Genomic DNA, 23,116 nt, shown 5'->3' on the forward strand with positions numbered 1-23,116 from the left:
GAGTTTCTCTCCCGGACTTCTAGGTTGTATATCTTTGTTTTACAGGTTTTCCTTGGATCATTTTGGTTTATGATGCTGCTTCATGATTTCCTGCTCAGCAGAATCCTCTTCCTCTGTCTTTTGCTTATGTATATATTTTGCTTCAGATTGGCGATTTCTGCTTTTGATTTACGCCCTCTATGATCTCTGGATCTTTATACAATGGGGATCTCTCAGATCTGTATATCCTGGCAGGAACCTGTTATTTTATCTGGATATGCTTCCATGCTGATCCCTTTTTGACCAAATGTTTTGGGTCAACTACAGTTGTAAACATATTGCCTCTTATATCTCTCATATAATATAATATCTAGCTTTTTCATCCTGAAAAAAATAAATCTCACATATTTAATGAATATAAATTTAATATCAAATTTTTAATGAATAATAAATATTTGATTATATAATATTGTTATAAAGAATATTATTTATAATATTTAAGTTTACTGTTTTTTTTTCATTCTAGAAAAGAAAAAGAGACTTATTTCTATTAATAAAAATAGTTACACAACTTGTATTGACACAAAACTCTCTATATGGTTTTTCTTACAAAAATCGCATAAGAAAACCATTATCACTTCATCTTAAAATATCTTATTTTCTACTTTACTATCTAATATTTGCTATAATTTGTCCACATTAATATTTTAGAAAAAATTAAAACATTATAATTTAATTTCAATAATTTTAATTAAAATTTAAAATAAAATTATCAAAAATATATTTTAAAAAATTAAAAATATAAAACATTTAAACTATTTCAAATTTTATACTAACATAAACTATTTCAAATCTTCTACAAACATAAAATTTGTAAACCACCTTTCCGTATAATAAAATTGTAATTAAGATAAAAAATTCTTACATACCATGTAGTTTAATTATTTTTTATTAATTTCAAAATTTGATTTAAATAGCCTTTAAAAATGGCTTTATTCCTTAAAAATAAATAATAAAAAAATAGTTCGCATAACATCAAATCTATAGGGAAATAGTTCAAGTGTGTGTTACATTCATAGATTCACATGCCTAAGCCCAGGAATTTATATCCGATAGTCAATCTTAAATTTTAAAAAATAACTTTAATTTAATATAAAAGATAATTTAAGATGAAAAAATCTAATTTACATGACATCAAATCCTTAATTACACTGAAAACATGACATTCCAGCCAAGTTCACAGATCGAACCCTGGGCGGGCAGGCGTCAATCTGTCGAAACCTGGACGGGCAGCCGTCGGAATTTGTACAAGTAATAATAATAATAATTTAATTAGGTCAATAGGTTTTCCTATGCATCAACAATCGTCAACAATTTTTTCCTGCGCCGTTCGATCAAGTGAGACACTTCCAACCGTTGATTTGAAGTGTCGTCTAGCAAGCATGCACTACACTCAGACTGCTTTTTCCAAATATGAATTGGTGCCTTCTTTTCACTTCCTAGTTTTGTTGTGCATTGAACCTGGTCCTGTTATGCAAAAAAAAAAAAGGTTAAATCCATCCCAGAACCTCACAATGTCGGATGTAGCTATTGGAACCAGATGCAATATATTCTCTGGGCACTGGGTTCACGATTTATCGTACCCACTGTATGATTGGAGTAAATGCCCTTATATCGATGGCGAATTCAACTGCCAGAAGAATGGAAGGCCTGATTCGGACTACCAGAAATGGAGATGGAAGCCTAGTTACTGCAACCTTCGAAGGCACGAATACAAAAATCCCAAATAAATTTATATGTACACTTTGCTCGAGTAATTAAATATTATATTGCAGTGATTAAAATGATTTTGCTGTTTTATTGTCGCAGATTTAACGCACTGGACATGCTGCAGAAGCTGAGGGGGAAAACATTAATGTTTGTGGGAGATTCACTGAATCGAGATCAATGGCAGTCCATGATTTGCCTTCTTCACGCAGCGTTGCCGCAAGGCAGAACATACGTGGTTTCTGGAGATACTCTTTCCAGTTTCAGAGCCATGGTGGGTACTGGTAGCTTAGTTAATATGATCTCTGTGATGTTATTGTATTAAGCTAAATTGTTATGATTTGGGTATTGGCAGGATTACGGAGTTAGAGTGTCGTTTTATCGAGCTCCGTACCTGGTGGATATGGTGACCACTATGGTTCAAGGACGGACAACAGAAAGTGGTGCTTCGTCTGGACTCGGCCGAGAGTAATGGCAGAGGATGGAAGGGAGCCGATATTCTTGTTTTTAACTCCGGCCATTGGTGGACTCACACAGGCAATCTCAGAGGGTACTTTTATGCAAGCCATTAATGATAACTGTTAGATTTTTTACTGTGATCTTTTATGGCACTGTGATCTTTAATGGCGCACTGAATGACTGACACTTTGTTCCTGTAAAAAATCAAAATAGTTGGGATTACCTGCAGGAAGGGAATACTTTATACACGAGCATGGATTTCATGGTGGCTTACCGGAAAGGAATGACTACCTGGGCAAACTGGATCGATTCCAACATCGATACCAGCAGAACGAAAGTCCTTTTCCGCAGTTTCTCGCCCTCGCATTCCAGGTTTAGTAATCTCAGATCCGGTTGAAAATGTGAAAAAATTGCTTCTGATGAATGGCGTTTGCTTGATTTTTTAATGAATCTTTCTGCTTTGCAGTACTATGAATGGCGGTAACTGTTACTCCGAGAAAGAACCTACGGCAGGGACTTCGTATCTGGGCGCCTATCCTCCCCAATTCCAAGTGGCGGAAAGCGTTGTGAGAGCTATGAGATCGCCTGTGTCGTTTCTCAACATCACGACGCTGTCGTTGCTCAGGCAGGACGCGCACCCTTCGATATACAGCAACGATTTGATAGTCGGGCAACGAAAAAATCCCCAACGCTACGCAGATTGCAGCCACTGGTGTCTGCCTGGGCTTCCCGATATCTGGAACGAGATCCTTTACTCGGCTCTCTTCTACCCCTGATCTCAAGCTCCTTTATTCGGCTCTCTTCTGCGCCTGATCTCATCATTTGTAAACATTTTATTGTTGTAAGCTCCTTTATCGGCTCTCTTCTGCCCCTGAGCGCATCATTTGTAAACATCTCATTGTTGTACGCTTGGAATTGTCAATACATCGTTGGCGGGATGAGTTTCGATCACGAGACCCCTCGCAATAATACGCTGGCGGGACGAGTTTCGAGCTCGGGACCCCTTGCCCGCCCAGTTCACCGTTTACACTTTGTGATTCGCCGCTCGATGTTAGAGCGAATAATTTTTTATTTCCCATCTGTATCATTATTTATAAGTTTGTTTTAACCTCAAGTTGAAATTCCAAGTAGCTCCATATTTATATTTTTGTCCCTTTATGTATAAAAATAACTTTATTGATTTTGAGTCTAAGTTCAAATGTAAAGTTGGATTCCAGGTCTCTTAGTACCCAATTTCTGTTTTGTTTGTATTTTTCAGAACGAAAAAGCATCATTGTACTATATTGAGACTGTTTTGTTTTGTTTGTATTTTTTTCAGAGCGAAAAAAGCTATATTGTATTATATAAGGAAGATAATGGGTCTCAAAAAGGTACATATTCATATGATTCTGAGATATGACCATATAATTCTACCCAGAGAGAGAAAACATCACAAATAAACTAACATCAAGATTTATGCTGTCCATGTCCTTGGCATAGAATAGATTGCACTAATAAAGCCACCTATCTATAGATACAAGATCCACAAAATCGCTACAAACAGTAAAAAAAAGATGCTTGGAGAACAACTGATATGAAGAGAAGATCAAAACATATCTGAGGAATTGCTAAACAAAATTAGAATACTGGGGGAGAAAATCCCTGTATAGTGAAAATTTCCTCCTTAGCAAAAACCTGCACAAACCAAAAACCTTGAGATGAAAAGAGACCCTTTTTTGATAAAGAGTCCGCCTTCTGATTTTGTGCCCTGCAAATGTGATTTATAGAAGAATCATCCATATCGTCCCAAAAAGACATGATCCTGTTCAGCCAACCAACGAGGTGAAGCTTTGAAATGTTGATTTTCTTTTTCACAAAGTCCACCATTACCTTAGAGTCTCCAAAAATCATACAGGCCGAATTTCGATATATAAAAGGTATGTATAAAAATAGTTTCATTGATTTTGAGTTTATGTTCAAATGTAAAGTTGGATTCCAAGTCTTTTCTTTTCGTACCGAATTTATGTTTTGTTTGTTTTTTTTCACAGTAATAGATAAAATAAATTTCGTTATATAAAAGGTCTTTGAATTATAGTACAATGGTTTAATTTAATTGATTTAAATATTAATTATTATTGAAAATTAAAATTGATTTATAAAATTATAAATGAATATCTTATTTTAAGAAGAAAATTAAAATATATTTAAAATATTGTAAATAATTTAAAGAATAAAAGGTAAATATATTTAAAAGGATATATTTAAAATGATTTTTTTTGGGTTAATTTTATGGTACATTGAAATAGATAAGTATTTTAAATATTTATGAAATGGAGTTGTCTATAATGCGACTTTTTGGAGATTCCGGTGACGGAATCCGGTGGAAGAAATTGAGGTTAAATCTTGATTTGTTGCAGTTAAAATGGTTTTTTAACTGCATATTTGGATTCAGCACCCTGAAAAACCCCTAGGACGCTTTCATTGTGCAGAAACTAGCTATCAAACTTGCGATTCCAATAAATTCCTGCCGGATTTCCATCGGAAAAACCCGCCGAAAAGGCTTTCAAAAAGTCGCGTTATAAGTTTGCAATGTCTCAACAATTTATTATATAAATTTGGAGGTTCTTTATAAAACATTTTTTACAAATATTAGAAAAAAATGATGTAAAAAACAACTTATTATGTAAGTTTGGAGGTTGGTTAAAAGACATCTTTTATAAATATTAGAAAAATTTATGTAAAAGTTAATTAAGATGATACATATCAATTTTACAAAAGTATTCTTAATAATGTGTGAGGATATGGCATTGGTTAAGTTTACAATGCCTTGCTAATTTATTATGTAAATTTGAACCAATATTTATGATGAGTTTGAGGTTATGGTTTTGATTAAGTTTACAATGTCTTAGTAATTTATCATGTGAGTTTGGAGGTTTGTTATAAAACATCTTTTATAAATATTAGAAAAATTGATATAAAAGTTAATCAACATGATACACATCAATTTCACAAAAATATTCTTAATAATGTTTGTGAGGTTATGATATTGATTAAGTTTACAATGTCTTGCTAATTTATCATGTAAATTTCAATTATGATTAAAAAATATTTTTCTATTAATATTAGCACATTTGTGTCAATAGTGGATGAAAAACACCCATAAAAATGAATGAGGGGTAGCTATAGGTTCCCTTGATGAATAATATGAATGGAATACATACCCATTGCAAGTGGAGGAATCTCATTAGACGATGACACTTTGGCAAAGACATTGCTGACACCCAACCTCTTAATTTTCAAATTCTTCATAGTACATAGTTTTTATCGTTGCAGGTAGGTCGTTCTTTCCCCTCATGTTGGTTTAAATTCTGCATCTTTGTTTTGAGCGATCGGAGTCATTTCCCCTGTTTATTGCTGCATTTTGAGTTTTGCAAGGCATTCTGGTTTCCTCTAAAAATAAGGTTTCATTAAATTTACGCTTTCTGGTAGTGATTTTTGAGATGTTGGGGTAAGGGTTTGGTAGATTAAGACATGCAGACAAATGTGCTTTGTTTGATCTTTTCTGATCTATTCGCAATTTTTTCAAAGGTTTTCAAACACATTGAGCTTCCTTTCGTTGTGTAGAAATATTATCCTTCAGATCCCTATATTGTCTTCTAGGTTTTAAGTTAGTTTTTAGAAAAGGCGTTTTTGTAGATCTCATGGTTGACTGTTAAGTTTTCTTGCTTCTTTTGATGGAATATTGAGCTGCATTTTAAGTTTTTGGTAGACGTTTTTCTGTGGTGTTGTAGTTTTACAACATCAACATTTTTTCGACATCGTCTGAATGCATTAAAATTGGAAGGAGTCATCTCTTTGCTTCTATTACAGGAAGCCCTTTTTATTTTTTCCAAGTATAAATAAGATCGAGTCGAATATGACAACATTGTCTTGATGTAGATGGCCTACTAGAAGAATGATTGCTGGGTTTTTGAAATGTTTCCTCGTTATTCATGTTGTGCTGTCTACTTACGCCAAGTTTTATAATTTATTCGGTTTAACAAATATCTACTAATAATATATATGCCAGAAATTTGACCACGATAAACCTGCAATCGGTTAAAATATATATGCTAGAAACTTGACCATATAGGCATCCTTTCCCTGGTAACATATAGGCATTTTCTGATACTCTTCATGGGGAATTTAATTTTTCTCAGGATGCCTTCTTGCATCTTCGATTGCGAAGGAAGAAGCTGCGAAATTGGGAACGGTGATTGGTATAGACCTGGGAACTACTTACTCCTGTGTTGGGGTTTACAAGAATGGTCATGTGGAGATTATTGCCAATGACCAAGGTAACCGTATTACCCCATCATGGGTGGCGTTCACAGAAAATGAGAGGTTGATTGGAGAGGCTGCCAAAAACCAGGCCGCAGTCAATGCTGAACGAACCATCTTTGATGTCAAGAGACTCATTGGGAGAAAGTAAGTACTCTAATCTCTGATTTGCCCATTCATTAGACAATTATATTTATTGCAAGTCCAATTCTTGCCTTGATATTGAACCCACAAGGGTGCCAGTCATGAAATTGGCATGTTAAGTCAAGGGTCAAACAACATTCTGGTTGGGGTCAGATTAGGATTTGATTTCTGCCTTGTCCAAACTTCAAGAAAATGATTTAAAACTTTTACTTGACGAGCACAATTATATGAAAACATTTCTTTTATATAGGTTTGAAGACAAAGAAGTTCAGAAGGAAATGAAACTGGTACCATACAAGATTGTGAACAAAGATGGGAAACCTTATATTCAAGTTTAGGTATGAGATGGAGAGACAAAGGTATTTAGCCCTAAGGAAATCAGTGTTACGATTTTGACTAAGATGAAGGAGACTGCAGAAACATTCCTTGGCAAGACTATAAAGGATGCTGTGGTGACTGTCCCTGGTATGCTTTCTTTTTAATTTTTTTTTAAATTTTTTAATTTTTTTTAATTTTATTTTTTTATGAGGTTGTGGGTAACCAATTGTTGACTGCATTGTGACTGTTAACTTGTGGGCTTGCGCAGCTTATTTTACTGATGCACAGCGCCAAGCAACAAAGGATGTTGGTGTTATTGCTAGCTTGAATGTAGCTCATATTATTGCAGCAATAGCTTATGGCTTAGACAAGAAGGGTGGAGAGAAAAATATTGTTGTTTTTGATATTGGCAGTAGCACATTTGATGTCAGCGTTCCAACTATTGACAACGGAGTTTTTGAGGTTTTGGCTACAAATAGTGATACCCATCTTGGAGGTAATCTGTCTGAACTCTGTCTGGTAGTTTTACATTAGGAATTTGAATACGTGCATGGTGGTTATCATTGACTTTTTTGGTTGGCTTTCGAGCTTTGAACTTACCGGGATGTAGACTAATATGCAGGGGAGGACTTTGATCAAAGGATAATGGAATATTTCATCAAATTGATCAAGAAAAAGCACGGAAAGGATATTAGTAAGGATAGCAGAAATGAAATAAGACATTCAATGTTTTCCTTGTAATATATATATATATAAACAAAACATCTGAAGATAAGTAATTGCACAATGATCCAGTCCAAGAAAACAAGGTTTTCCACAAACCAATTAACTCTTCTAGAAAAATTCAACAATTCCAATTTAATAATCCTATCGGCCTCTCTTTGTACCTTTTGGGACAATTTCTAGTTTAATATAAATGATAAATTAAAAAAATACTTTAATTTAAATAATACAAATCCTTCATTATAATGAAAATAACTCTGGGCTGCGTGACATTCCAGCCAAGTTCACAGATCGAACCCTGGGCGGGCAGCCGCTGGAAACGATACACGATGGTCAAAGCTTCAGAAGCCCAAAATGCCATCGACAAACTGGAAGTACCGCCTGCCCAATCGCCTACTCAGAGCTAGCACTCCGATGACAGTTCCAAACCCAATTGCAACTCCCATTCCCATTCCAGCTTTCCACGATTCCCACCAATGATTCCCACCAATGCATTGTCTGCTCACCGTCCTCATCTTCGTCCTCTCCTGCACCGGAATAAGATGTATGATCACTGTAGTTTCGCTGAATTTGATGCCCACAAAGCTTCGAATTCCCCCAGAATGAAGATGCCTCAAACTTTAGTCCATCTGGAATCCTCCCTGACAGATTATTATTCGATAGGTTTAAATAGCCCAATGAGTTCAGAGTTTCCAAATTTTTGGGTATTCCTCCCGATAAATTATTGGATGAGATATCTAAAGCTTCTAAATTCACCAGTTCCGCGAATTGGAGGGGAATGTATCCTGTAAATTGATTATGTGATAGATTTAGAGACTGTAAACCCTTAAGATCGCTCATGCCGTCGAGAATGTGACCGTGGAGATTGTTTGCAGAGAGGTCCAGAAGAGTCATAGTGGGGAGGATGTATTTATACGACATTTCCTGACCCTTGACCATCAGGTAAAGTTCTTCTTTATAGTAATTTGCGTAGACAAGCGCACTTGGCGGTGATCTTGCGAAATCTTTATTCCTCAATGCTAACAAGTTTGAGATACATGGTGGTATCGAACCTGACACATGGTTTATTGCCAGATCCAGAATTTGGAGTTGTTGAAGGTCGCAAATCTGGATAGGTATCTCACATTCTAAACTATTTGATCTGAGGACAAGTAAGCAGAGCTTTGAAAGATCAGAGATCCATTCAAGGACTTTGCCTGATAAGTTGTTTCCACTCAAATCCAAAATTTCCAACATTGTGCAATTTTGGAGGGATGAGGGAACATTTCCAATTAACCTGTTGTTATTGATCTGCAATACCTGGAGTTTCTTCAAGTTTCTGAATTCCACCGGTATCTGCCCTTCCAAATTATTTTTTGCTACATTCAATACCTTGAGAGCAGAGCAATTACTGAAACTCGAAAGCAACTACCCGCTACGATTATTGGCTGAAAGATCCAGAGCCTCTAGATACTCTGTTTGCTCACAGATGCAAAGAGGAATCCGGCCCCCGAGTTTATTTGCTGCTAAAGATAAGAAAATTGAACTATGCAACATCATGCAGATTTCTGAAGGCACTGTACCTGTAAGGTTATTTACCGACAGATCAAGTACCGACGGGAAGCCTGAGACAGAACTTCGTGGACAGGGAAGGCTTCCATGAAATAGATTCTCTCGTAAGTCCACCACTTTCAAAGAAGTCGACGAGTTATACAACTGTGTTGGTATTGGCCCTTTCAACTGATTGTGTGCAAGGTATAAGCTCTCAAGTTTGGGGAGATTCCAGAGCCATGAAGGGATTTGTCCTGTTATAGTGTTACTAGATAGGTCAAGTGTCGTCATAGAATGTTGAGTCTTCATAAAAGGGGGTAAACCCCCCTTTATTTGACAAATAGATAATCTCAATGCATCTAAATCAAATTGCGGAGTCCAGTTAGACGTGACATTCAAGGTTAATTTGTTACTGGACAGGTCAAGATATTTCAGATTGTTCAAACTTCGGAAATGTGACTCTGAGATTGCTCCACTCAAAGTGTTGTAAGACAGACTGATATAGGTCAGTTTAGACAACGATCCTAGAGATAATGGGAGAGGTCCTATCAATTTGTTGTAGCTTAGGTCTAGTACAGTGAGCGAGTGGAGGGAGCCCAACGACTCTAGTATCTTTCCCCTCAGATTGTTCTTCTGCAGTTGTAGCACGGTTAGAGATGACAAATTTCTTATAGAAGATGGTATGGAGCCATATAAACTGTTGTTTGGCATCTGGAAAAAGGTCAGGCTCTTCCATTGGCCCTGAAAAATCTAGGAAACGTTGCCAGATAATTTATTATTTGCCAAGGAAATCGATCGTATCTGAGCCTTGAGGCATCTGAGAGAGCTCAAATGAAAGAGATCCACTGAGATTTGCATTGCTCATCTGCAAATATATCAAACTGGTCATATTCGCTAACCAAGTAGGGAATTCGGAATGAAAAGTGTTTCTATCCAGATGGAGAGTTTGTAGGTTTCTAAGTTTCTGCAGGGAAGGGGGAATGGAACCCTTCAATCCACAGTTTGACATTGTAACATTTAAGAGGTGGGAAAGACTACTCACTGACTGTCCCCATGAAGACGACGTTGCCGAGAGATCGACTCCGTTGAGAGAAAGATTTGTCAAGGCCGTGAGTTTAGCAAGCCATGAGAGGTCAGGACTTTTCAACTCAGAAACAGGGGTAGAGAGATCGAGTCCTCTCAAGTTATTCAGATTTCCGAGCTACCATGGAACGGTACCTGCAAATCCAGCTGTGGACAGGTTGAGGTATTTCAAGTTTTTCAAAAAACCCAGCTCTTTAGGAATAGGTAGACCAGTGAAGTTATTGAAGCTGACATCTAAATGCTCCAAGGCCGTCAAGTTAAACAGTGCAGCAAGGCGCGAGATGCCGCTCAAATTGCAATTTTGCAAATCCACCGCATCTACAGCACCGGTTCGGCTGTCGCACGAGACACCTTCCCACTGGCAACAGCTGAAAGAAACATTCCAAGAAGCCAAACGTCCTGCGGGATCATGCAAACCGTTTTTAAAAGCCAGAAGAGATTGCATCTCCTGACTTGAACAATCACCGACTTTGCCTGAAACGGTTGTAAAAACGCTGGACACAACTATCCACCCACTGAACATTTGAATAACAAAACGGAGGAATCCTTTTTGCAGAATGGTCATCCTCTGTGGTTCTTGGTACAAGTATCTGGATTGCAGGGTGGATTTGGCCATCACAAAATGGGAAAGACAGGTCTCTCAGTTCTTGCAGGTGTTTATCTATAGGAACACACACCATACATATAAATAAACTAAAAGCTGAGCCGTCAAACATATGGAAATAAACTGACTAATAAACTAAAAGCTAGAGCCGTCAAACATATGGAAATAAACTGGGTCAAAAGTAAAAGCTAGAGCCGCCCACAGATAAAGCATCTACAAGTACAAGGAAAAGAAATGAGCATTTCACATTAGAGTCATTTCCGAGCATACTAAAATTGATACTTTATTTGATAGTAGGTCACAAGTTAATTTGATTTCCGAAGCAATCGTAAATAAGTTGGGTCTAGAAACAAAACCTCATAAAAAGCCATATCTATTAGGTTGGATGTGTGATAAAATTAAAATACAAGTTACGAAACAATGTAAACTTCGTTTTGCTATTGGGTCAAAGTTTGTAGATGAGGTTGAATTAGACATAGTCTCATTAGACATATGTGGAACTGTATTTGGAAGTCTGTACTTTTACGATATGAATGTTATCTTCTATCGAACTGAAAATAAGTATCAACTCACTAAGGATGGAATTGAATATATTGTAAGGGATCATAAACTCAAAGATAATTTCTCTCTCATAAATTCATGATAGATGAAAAAGATTGTAAATTCAAGCAAACAATTTTTACTTATGATTGTAAAAGCAAAGGATATTGATAAATCAGATGCTTTCCAAGGCTGTAATCCTAAACAGAAAGCAGATCTAGTTAAAGTTGTTTCCAATTATTTTAATTGAGGCCACATGTAAATCATTTAAATACGAGATCTCCCTCATAACTTTTTTCTTTTAGATTTAATTTAAAAAATGCCATAAAATAAAATTTTAGATTTAATTTAAAAATTGCGATAAAATAAAATTAAAATAAAATATTTTGATTTTGAAATGAATTATGATTTTTGGGCATGTGGTATTGGCCATGGTATTGTAACAAATCTTCTTTACAAGTTAATAATATTCGTAGTAAAATGGGGGTGAATATCCATGGTTAAGAATCTCGTTATATTATGAGTATTATGCTTTTATTTGCTTATTAATTAAATTTAAATATGGTTACTAAGTCATTATTTTAATTTCTATGATAAAATGGATTTTAATTTATAAACACTATTTATATGTTAGATATTTTAATGTGATTTTCTTTTTCAGAATTTAGGCTTTTGTGGTTCATAATGATTCATAATGGCTCTTACAGATTAATCACAATAATGTTTTTGGGGTCAACGTTTCGAACCCTTAGTTGTAGTTCATCATTAGAATAAATAATGTGTTCATCATTAGAGTAAATAATGTGAAGAATCACCCTTAATTGTAGTTCATTATTAGAACATATAATGTGGAAATTCTTTAGAGAATTCAACACAAAAATTAAAAAGGAACGTATTCATTTAGTCAAAAACAATAAAATAATAATTTAATAAACTCTAGAAAGTCAACTCCAATAAGTCAAAAAACATAAAAAAAGAATAAAAATATTGAATTGAGGCTTTTGTGATCCATAATAGTTATAAGTAGAACTTCGGTGTAAATCACATAAAGAGAGACATTTGTCGACGCGTTTCGAACCAACCAGTGTGGCTCATCATCAGGACAAGTAGAAGAAACAGATCCAGCTTTGCATGCTAAATAGTCTAAGCAGAGCCTCCAATGGCTATCTTGATCAACAGCTAATTTTGACTTAGGGACTGTAGTCAAAAAGTCAAAATGATAATTTAATGGGAGTTAGTTATCATACCATAGATTATATAAAAGAAATAACTAATAGCGTAATCAACATCTATAATTATTCCTTTTATATAATCTATGGTATGGTAACTAACTTCCATTAAATTATCATTTTGACTTTTTGACTACAGTCCCTAAGTCAAAATTAGCCGTTGATCAAGATAGTTGTTGGAGGCTCTGCTTAGACTATTTAGCATGCAAAGTTGGATCTGTTTCTTTTACTTGTCCTGACGATGAGCCACATTGGTTGGTTCGAAACGCGTCGACAAATGTCTTTCTTTATGTGATTTACGCAGAAGTTCTACTTATAATAATAAAAATAAATATACTTATTTTTTTTGTTATATAAAACTAAAATAGTAATAAATTAATAGATATAAATAATGAAAAATAGCAAGTACAAGAGAAAACTACTAAAGCATAATTATAAAGAAAGAATATAAATAAATAAATTCAAATAAATTAGGTAATAGTACCAAATATAAGAAAACAATTCCAAATTAGTCAAACAAATAATAAGTAATAAGTTAATTAAAATAAGGAAGAGAAACCTTAGGTAAATTAATTAAAAAAATTTGATAATAATAAAAATAATAAAGATAATAATAATAAAAAATAAATAACTTAATTAATTAAAAACAAGAATAGAGACGTAAAACTAAAGCATAACATTAGAACTTGTACCATATATTTTCATTCAAAAATATATTAAGTTAATGAGTAAATAAATAATATTAAATTATCATTCAAAAATATATTAAGTTAATAAGTAAATAAAATAATTAATTAAATAAAACTGGGAAATATGAGAGTTAAGAAACAGTGAAACAAATAATAATTTAATTAAAATAAGAGAAAAAAAAACTAGCAAATTAATTAAATAAATTTAATAATAAAAAAAAAAAAAAAATTAATTAATATTTATATATATTTTTAATTTTTTAATATTGAATTATAATTTAAAAGAATAACAAGTTAAAAGACGAAAAATGGAATAACACGAAGAAAATAATAATGAGGAGTAAGTTTAATAAGAAAAATATATCTATAAGGTATTATGAAGTAATAATAATAATAAATATTTTGATTTCGAGATTTTGAAGTATCTATAATATTTCGAGATTTAGACAGGGATTTTTTTTTCCTGATCATGAGTCATGGTATTAACTTGAAATGTCGAAACAAAAATAAATATTGTGCATGTTCCGAGATTTCGAAATCAAAATCTTCATCATGAAAATCTACAAACTCTCAATAATTAGTATTAACTAAACAAATAAGAAAATTAAACTATATGAGTTAACAAAAAATAATAAGAAAGTAATATTAATTAAGATGCAAAAAAATGAAAAAGAATGTTAAGAAAGAGAGGACAAGAAAAGGAAGAAGAAATTATAAAGAAACAGAAGGAATCAAACTACTACTTATCTTTTGCCCCTCTTCCATTTTCAAATTGCTAACATGTTGTAACATCCCAAAATAAAAACATGTAATTAATTAGATTAATTTAGCAATTTATAATCAACATGCAATTGTCAACTAATTAACATCAAAGTTCAAAACTATAAGTAAGGATACTTACCTGTGTTTTCCGGGTTGAATGCTAGTTGAAGTCTTCTAACTGCAACAAGGTTTTGGGGATGACTCTCCACCCAACCGTAGGCTCAATTGCGCAAGGTATTGCTACAATTGGCCACCCCGAGCCCTCAATCAATGTACTACTGCCAGGGTATCCTTTGTCAGATAACACTATTCTCCCAGGAGAATGGATGATGAAATCATGGAATGATGGAATGCTAGAATGCCTCTCATCTTCCTCATCATCTATTAAATAGAGCAACATTGGAAGGGGACCACATGCACACACTCCGTGTGTCTACATGCAACTTTATTGCTTTTCTTGTTTTATTTCTTTTGTTTTTACTTTTCGATAGCTTCACTGATTTTTTTTACTGTTTTCTTGTTTTATTTCTATTTATATTCCTTTAGAGCTTAGTATTGTTATTTATTATTTTATTATTATTTCTTATTACTATTTTTTATTTTTTATTTATTTCTTGTATTTTTAATATTACATTATTTATTATTATTATTATTATTATTTATTACTTATTACTTATTATTATTATTATTACTACTTATTTTTAAGAGACATTACATACTCTCTCACTTTAAGGAACTTCGTCCCGAAGTTAAGTTGAATTATTTATTATTTATTAATTATTTACTATTTATTATTAAGTTGAATTAACTTAACATTCGATTCTTGCGGAGATGGCGAGGGAGGGTTTCGATCCTGGAACCCTAGGCCCTAGGCCTAGGTGATGCAGGACTCTGCAGAATGACACGCAGGTACGGGGCCTGCAGAGCTGGCGGATGCATAGAGCCGTGTCTATCTGCGTGGGTCAACGGTGCTATTGACGGCGGGCTAAAGGAAACTTCCCTTTCAGGCTGGCGGTTTACCTGTCTCGGTTTAGTTGATGCGAGGGCGGTTTCATGTTTTTCAAGCCCGTGAAACTTCCTTGGAGTTTTGCTGTCCCGGTCTTGCATAAGCCTGTTCTTTTTGCCTGTAGGCGGTTTTTTCAGCGTCTGTCTCGGGTAACGGTTGCAAGGAGGCATTGCTATTTCCGGCATTTAACTTTTTACCATGGTAAATGCAAATGAGTCGGTGGAGCTGGACCCATCCCCTGAAGATTTGCTCACGGTATGGGGAAAGGAGATCAATGCGCAGAACCTTGGAGAGTTATTTGACAAGTCTGAAGGACATGGAGCTGTTTCGGTCGCGGCGGCTGCCTCAAGAGCCTCAAGTTATGCGAAGGGTCTGCTGGACGAGAGCTGGGACCTGTCGGGCAACCTGGGTATCTCTGGAAAAGACCCTGTGAAGGAAAACCCTAAAGTAGAGCCGAACGCATGGGGAGGCAAGGGTTTCGTTGCGCCGACCGGTAAGTCATTATCGCCATCAAAAATTTTCTGTCCGTCTGGAGGTTTAGAGGATATCATAAATTCGGTGCAAAACGTAGGGGTTTGGAGACCCGTAGGGGGATTAAAAGCTTCAGGGAAGGAGGTCGGAGGAAACTCCCACCTGTCGGCGGTTAACAGAGGCCTTTTCTCTAAGGATTCCTATCAGAGTTTTGTTGGGTCGGAGGGTTTGGCTTTCGAACCGGGTAGGCATGCAAAGCAGGGTTTTGGTGCAGGCGAAGGATTAGCGGAGGGCCCCTCGGTGGCAGGGAAGGTTGGCAGTCCGATTGAAGGGCTTGTCGAATCTCCGTCAAGTAATGGGGTTGATCATGCAGCAGGGGCCGAAGATGGGGCACAGAGGGGAGCTGGAGAACAAACCCCTGATCTCGGAGATAAGAATGCCGAGCCGGAGCTGAGAAGGACAGGGGAAAAGAGAAAGAAATCAAAACTTTTGAAGACGAAGTGCTTTTCGGAGCTGGTTCTGGGTATGGATGTGCAGGTAGAGGACGTGCTTGATGTGGCTGAGGTCACGCTCGTGGGCAGGATCAGAGGGAGGCCTGTCTCAGGCAAAGCCCTAAGGCAGTGGGCGGAGAGTCAGTGGGCGGGTACTCCAGCGGCTTCTTTCAAATCAAATGCCCTGGTCAAAGGATGGTTCATGGCCAGTTTTGACTGTAAGGAGGCATTGGAGTGGGTCGAAGGGCAGAATTGGGCATTTGGAAACCGGCCAGTGTTTTTCAAAAGATGGACACCGCTCTTCGATGCTGAAACAGAAAAGGTCGACGAGTTCCCTGTTTGGGTCAGGGCACCAAGTTTACCCCCGTTTCTATGGGCGGACTCTGTCTTCAAGTCTATAGGAAATTTGCTGGGTACCTACCTGGATGCCGATAGGTCGTATCTGCATACCTATGAGAAAGGTGTGGCAAGAATTCTGGTGAGACTCAACCCCAAGGATGGACTGGCAAAATCTATAACCCTGCGCTATAAGGAGTATAAAGTTGAACAGAAATTAGATTATGAACTCCTCCCGTTCCGCTGTCATCGCTGCCACGAGTACGGGCATCTGGCGAGGGATTGCCCGTTGGGAAGGCGAAGGAGGAGGACCCAAAAGGATGAAGAGGAATGGGAAGGGCCCAAGAGGCATGTTGAGAGCCAGTTGGAGGAGCCTACTCAAATTGGAGCTGCTGCGGAAGAGAAACTGTATCAGTCTGAGGAAGGAAAGTCCAAGGAGGACGGTGGCCCGGTGCTTTCTCCAGATGATCAGCTGATGATGGACACTTCTCCTCCTGGTCCGGACGCCGTTGTCGAAGATGAACAAACGGGTATGCAGTCCTCCTCAAAAAATTCTGCCTTTATCTCTGATTCTATTGTTGGGGGTACTTCTCTGTTAAATAATTGTAATGATGTCATGCAAAATATTGATAATCTCTCTGCCGAAATGCCCTCCTTAAATCTGAACTGTGAGGATTTTCCCCCATTGGGTAAGGGTGCTGGGCCTTCTTCTGCTGCTCGACATTATAACCTTAGATCCCTAAGTAAGAAGTCGGTTTGTTCGTATGAGACTATGGAGCCTGTAGGTGGATTAGGGGTGGAGACTCCTAAGAGCTTTTCTAAGAAGGGTAGAGGGCGAAAATCCCTGCTATCAAAAACTCAAGTTAAAGCAATTTTTGATGTAGCTGATGGGAAACAGATGACAATTCCTGGGGCGCTTAGAGCAGCAAAACCCCCTGAGACGGTTATTAAATGATCTGTCTTTCATGGAATTGTAGGGGGTTAGCTAGTAAACCTAAAAAACTAGCACTAAAAGACCTTATCTCGCGTAATAACCCGGATATAGTCTTTCTTCAAGAGACATTGGGCAAAAGTATGGATATTGAATCGTCTCTCTGTTCTCTTCTACCGGGTTGGGTCTTCATAGCTGCGGATGCTTCAGGTCACTCGGGAGGAATAGCCATGGGCTTTAGAAAAGGAAGGCTGAAGATGTTAAATGCATGGGGACTATCGAATGTTTTGGGAATGGAGGTTGTTTCCCCTGACTTTGATTTTCCTTTGGTGATTGTTAATGTTTACGGCCCTTGTCAGGGAAGGGTTCCTTTTTGGAATGATCTCCTCTCAAAAAGTCTGATTAAAGATAAGAATCTCATAATTGGGGGAGACCTCAATTTTTCTTTGGGAACCGCCGAAGCTTGGGGGCCTCTCGCGAGGGAGGATCCCCTGTCAGATTTCTTTTCAAATGCTCTTCTTTCTCATCAGCTGATTGATGTAAATATCATAAAAGCCAAGCCAACATGGAGGAACAGAAGGTCGGGGGATGATAGAATTGCAAAAAGATTGGACAGGTTCCTCATCAGTGAAAGGCTAGCGTCCATTATTCCGTTGTTTCGGCAGTGGGTTGGTGAAGGAGGAAACTCGGATCACTTCCCCATTCTGCTGGAATTTTCAAAACCCCCTCCAAAACCGGCCGCGCCTTTCAAATTCAATGCCTCTTGGCTTCAGGAGGACTCCTTCATAAAGCTCTTCAATGAAACCTGGAGACATTCGGGTTCGGAGCACTCGGAGAATAAAGCCGGCCGCTTCATGGATAATCTGAAAAGACTTAAGAAAGCAGCCATTGAATGGGCTTCAGATAGAAGGAAAAAACAAATTGAAGAGCTAGTAAGCATTGATGAGGCCCTGGGGGTCCTTGAAGACCCTGAGTCTGATGCTTATGCATCTCCGGATTTGAAAGAAAGAATACTGGCTCTGGAAAAGAGAAGAGCGAAGATCTTATTGGATAGAGAAGAGGAGTGGAGACTGAAAAGCAGAGCTATCTGGTTGAAAGCAGGGGATGAAAATACAAAATTTTTTCATAATTATGCAAAAGGGCGGAGGAATGCAAATACTATATGGAAGTTGAGGGATTCGGAAGGCAGGGAGGCTTCCTCATTTGAAGACCTGTCTGCTATGGGAAAGAATCATTTTCAGTCTCTCTTCTCTGACCCTGGGGGGATTTCTTTGCCTGAAATAATCAGAACTGCCCAGGCTTTTCCTCGGTTTGTGGAGGAGGAAGATGCTGAAGATCTTTTTAGAGAAGTGTCTATGGCGAAAGATAAAAGTCCAGGGCCCGATGGATGGACTATAGAACTCTTCACACACTTTTTTGATTCCATCGGGGCAGAACTTACTGAAGTTGTGGAGGAATCTAGAGTGAAAGGAGAAATCTATGGTCCGTTTAATTCAACATTCATAGCACTTATTCCAAAAAAGGAAGATCCTGGTTCTTTCGAAGATTTCAGGCCTATTTCTCTGTGCAATACCATATATAAGATTATAGCAAAGATCATTGCGGTTCGCCTGAAACCCATTTTATCGTGCTGTATTTCAAAGGAACAATTTGGATTCCTGGATGGGCGACAAATTCATGAAGCTATCGGGGTAGCACAAGAAACTATTCACAGTATCAGGCAAGCAAACAAGAAGGGGGCAGTGCTCAAAATAGACCTATCCAAAGCCTATGATAGGGTCAGTTGGACATATCTAAAGATGCTCTTGACACATCTTGGTTTCCAGGTGGGCTTCATAAGATGGATCATGGGGTGTATCACAAATGTAAATTTTGCTGTCCTGATAAATGGAGCTGCTTCTCATTTCTTTAAAAGTCAAAGAGGACTGCGCCAAGGGTGTCCGCTCTCCCCCCTGCTTTTCCTTCTTGCTGCAGAAGGCTTAAGCAGGCTTATTTTAAAGGCAAAAAGTTCAGGTTTGGTAAAAGGTTTGGAAGTTGCTGTCAACCTGTTCATTACTCATCTGCTTTTTGTTGATGATATTCTTTTGTTTTCAAATGGGAACTTATCTGAAATTGTAGAGATTAAGCTCATACTTGATCAGTTCCTGAAAGCTACAGGGCTTCAAATAAATGATAGAAAATCTCAACTAATTTTTGAAGGCTTCAGTAGACAAGAGGAGCTTTCGATTGCTGCTCACCTGCCTTTTGGAACTTGCAATATGGAACAGCCATTCAAATATCTTGGGTTTTGGCTTAAGCCATCCTCCTACAGAAAGCAGGACTGGAACTGGCTAATAGCGAAGATTGAACAAAAAATATCCCATTGGAGCTTCAAGTGGCTGTCTAGGGCAGGAAGACTTACCTTGGTTAATTCAGTTCTGCAGGCTATTCCGGTGTTTTGGGCAGCTTTGACCTGGATCCCAAAAGGGATACTCCACAAAATAAAACAGATTTGCAGTAGGTTTCTGTGGTCAGGGTCCAAGGAGGATTTTGTACTCCCTTGGGTGGCGTGGGATAAGATCGCAAGACCAAAAGACTGGGGAGGATGGGGCTTGAAAAGTCCCACTGACTTTAGTCTAGCCTTAGCAGCAAAATCAGGTTGGCGAATCATATCTATGGAGAATCTCTGGACGAAGGTAGTCAAAAGAAAGTACATTGACCCTATTCCACTCGAAGATTGGATAAGAACCCCAAACAAGAAAGGAAGAAACTGTTCTGTTATTTGGAAAGCCACTTCGGAGGCTTTTAAGGTAATCGAACAAGGGCTGGCCTGGCGGGTTGGAAATGGAGAAAGCCTGAGGATCGGTAGGGATCCATGGGTGGGGTGCAGCGAAGGTTTCGCTCTTCCTCCAGGACTGCTCACTCACTTGGATGATATAGGAATAAGAAGCTTAAGGCAGATTGCAAGTATGGAGCAGTCATCTATTTGGGGGCAGGCTTGGAAGTCTGAAGCTGAGCTAGGAATAGACATCATCTGGAGGAATGAGTGGCAGCTCTTTCTTCAGGAGCTTAGAAGATCCAATGTTAGATTAAAGGACAGGCCGGATTCTCTGGTGTGGGCACATGCTGAGACAGGGCTTTATTCTCCAAAGGCTGGTTACAATTTCTTGATGAAGAACAAAGGCTGGAATCCTCCTGTTTGGTGGTCAAAGCCTTTGTTCAAATTAAAATGTCCTAAAAAAGCTAGAATTTTTTTTTGGTGTGCCTTAAATCATAAGATTCCTACTTGGGAAGTACTACAAACCCGTTTTAAGCAGGGACCTGGAAGATGCCCTCTGTGTTATGCGGATTCTGAATCCATTTCCCATCTTTTTCTTTCATGCCCGTTTACAAAGCAGGTATGGCATGAAGCGGAAAGGCTCTTAAATGTAAAATTAAGATGGGAGGGAGTTAGTTTGACCACAGCTTGGGAATATTGGTGGAACCACTTTCAAGAGAAGAACCTGAGGAATTTGCCTCCCATCATTTGTTGGGGTATTTGGCTTGCAAGGAATCGTAGTATTTTTAGAGAAATGTCGACCCCTGTGGCTACTATTGCCATTCAAAGCAACGCCATTCTAGACAGCATTCCGTTAAAGGAGGAACCTGCAAATTTTAATCAGCGGAAGGAGTTCCGCATTAGAGAGGGGATACCGTGGGCTTTCTTTGACGGTGCAGCCCAAAACAATTTCACGGGTGCCGGGTTGTGCATTCATCTTAGTACTTCTCACTCGTTAAAGGCTTCAGTAGGAATTGGAATGGGCTCAAATAACTTTGCTGAACTCACTGCCTTAAAGCTTCTTCTCTGTTGGCTCATCCACAAAAATATTCTTACAGTTCAGATATTTGGAGATTCGATGAATGTTGTTAACTGGGTTATTGGGAAATATAGATGCCAGCACTACATGTTGATGCCTTTACTAGAAGAAATTCACACTTTAAAACAGCAATTTAATGTTTTTTCTATTGATCACATATTCAGGGAATGCAACGAGGAAGCAGATGGGCTTTCTAAAACAGGTCTGCAGCAAGCTGTGGGTGTTTGGAGAGTAACTGAACAGTTTCAGGATCAGATCCGTGTGTCGGATCTCCCTCCAAATATATAGTTTTTGCTTCTACTTATATGCACTAGTTTATCTGTGGTTCATATGATAGCTGGTGGCATATGTACTTTGTTTAGTTTTTCTCCTATATATATGTTTATGCTCTGGTTTTGATAGAGCGGATTATGGTTTTTCTTCACTGTATGAGTTTCTCTGGGTTGTTTTCCTCATGAAAGGAGGCCCAGGAGACACTTGGACTTCAGTTTTATTTTCTGGGTTAAGGCTGCTCAGGCCGAGTACAGGAGTTTTAGATTAGCACTACGTAGGGGTGCTGATGATCCTTCTCAGAGGAGCTTTTGCCATTATCAGGCAGCTTTTTGCAGAATGTTAACTCATATGCTTTGTAACTTTTTTACTCCTTATAAAAAAGTTCGATTTTTTTCCTTGGAAAAAAAAAGTTGAATTATTTAACATTTTATTTTGTTATTTATTACTTCACGTTTTCCCGACACCCTCTGCTGAACTAGTATAACCAGCAAGCATCGAAAGTTTCCACAACATCTGGGAAATCTCAAGGAATCTCTGTCCTTTTTCCCACTTTCGGCACCAGGCATAACCCTACCCAGTCTGTGTCCTAGTCCAAGGCTGGCCCCAAGGTTCGCGTCTGACTCAGACCTCATCTACCCTAAGGCAAGCATCCAGTACGGTACTCAATGACTCCAGGCATCTCACAAGGCTGGCCCACTCCCTCCACAACTACTAAGGCACACAGCCCCAGGCATCGAAGTCCTTACACCCCCACCAAACTCCGGCATCCCAATCCAATAATAGGCACCTAGCCTAAAACATCAGGCACTTGGCCTCCTCAAGATGGTCCCATAGCCCTTCAAGAGCTATCCATCAAGAGCTACACAAGACAAAGGAACCACTGGCATATGTAGTGTTGATTGAGTTTTTCCCTAGCCCATATGGTGTTACTTATTCTCCCTCATGCGTATGGGCTCACATGAGATCATCAAATAAACCGGCCCTCTTGGCCCATTTGTGGAGTCTTGTCAATCATCACACCTCAACATGCAACCAATGCATTATCTATACCATCATAGTATCATAGAAAATAATCCACATGCCAAGTCTTGCATGTCGTCATGAGAACATTCATCATTGTTAATCGCAACGTTATGAATAATAATGAACTGCATGCTCATGCATGTCATAAATTTGTATGCAACTATCACATGCTTCACCTCATGAAATAACATCATAAGTTAGAACATGAACATATTTGCATCAAAGACATATCATGACTTCACATAATAAATGAACCACATGTCAATAAACCTCATATTATAGCATCATAATTCCTATGCCACGTTATGCATATCATATCAATCATGAGTATTCAACATAAAATACCTATCGTCACATAGTAAACGAGTACATTGTCAAGATACCTTGACGTAACATCACAATGCCTATGCATATCATCATCATCATAAGGATACATCATCACTATTGTAACAACTATATAAATATGAACCACATGTGCATGATCACCCTCATACCATCATATCATGAAACATCATCAATATGAGAAACATCTCAATACTTATCAAATATAGAATAATACTCTATAAGCATTCTTATCATGATTCATCAGAAAAAGAAATTTTATTCAACTATGAACTAAGATT

The 23,116-nt window shown here is 37.7% G+C and overlaps 3 pseudogenes across 1 annotated transcript; 2 read left to right on the forward strand and 1 right to left on the reverse strand.

The window, feature by feature from the left end:
• The first annotated feature begins 1,534 nt into the window (after positions 1-1,534).
• On the forward strand, positions 1,535-3,267 carry LOC149166214 (protein PMR5-like; annotated as a pseudogene). The gene is made up of 5 exons (XR_016260405.1): positions 1,535-1,744; positions 1,849-2,020; positions 2,102-2,296; positions 2,419-2,577; positions 2,672-3,267. The product of XR_016260405.1 is annotated as a protein PMR5-like (transcript).
• Positions 3,143-7,707, forward strand: LOC149166215 (luminal-binding protein-like; annotated as a pseudogene).
• A 300-nt stretch (positions 7,708-8,007) lies between these two features.
• LOC149166216 (uncharacterized) lies at positions 8,008-11,019 on the reverse strand (annotated as a pseudogene).
• Positions 11,020-23,116: the final 12,097 nt, after the last annotated feature.

This window comes from Pinus tabuliformis, chromosome 5_1, assembly GCF_031772625.1.
Source record: "Pinus tabuliformis cultivar Carrire ecotype Pingquan chromosome 5_1, CPIR1, whole genome shotgun sequence".
In the NCBI taxonomy this organism is placed as follows: Eukaryota; Viridiplantae; Streptophyta; class Pinopsida; order Pinales; family Pinaceae; genus Pinus; species Pinus tabuliformis.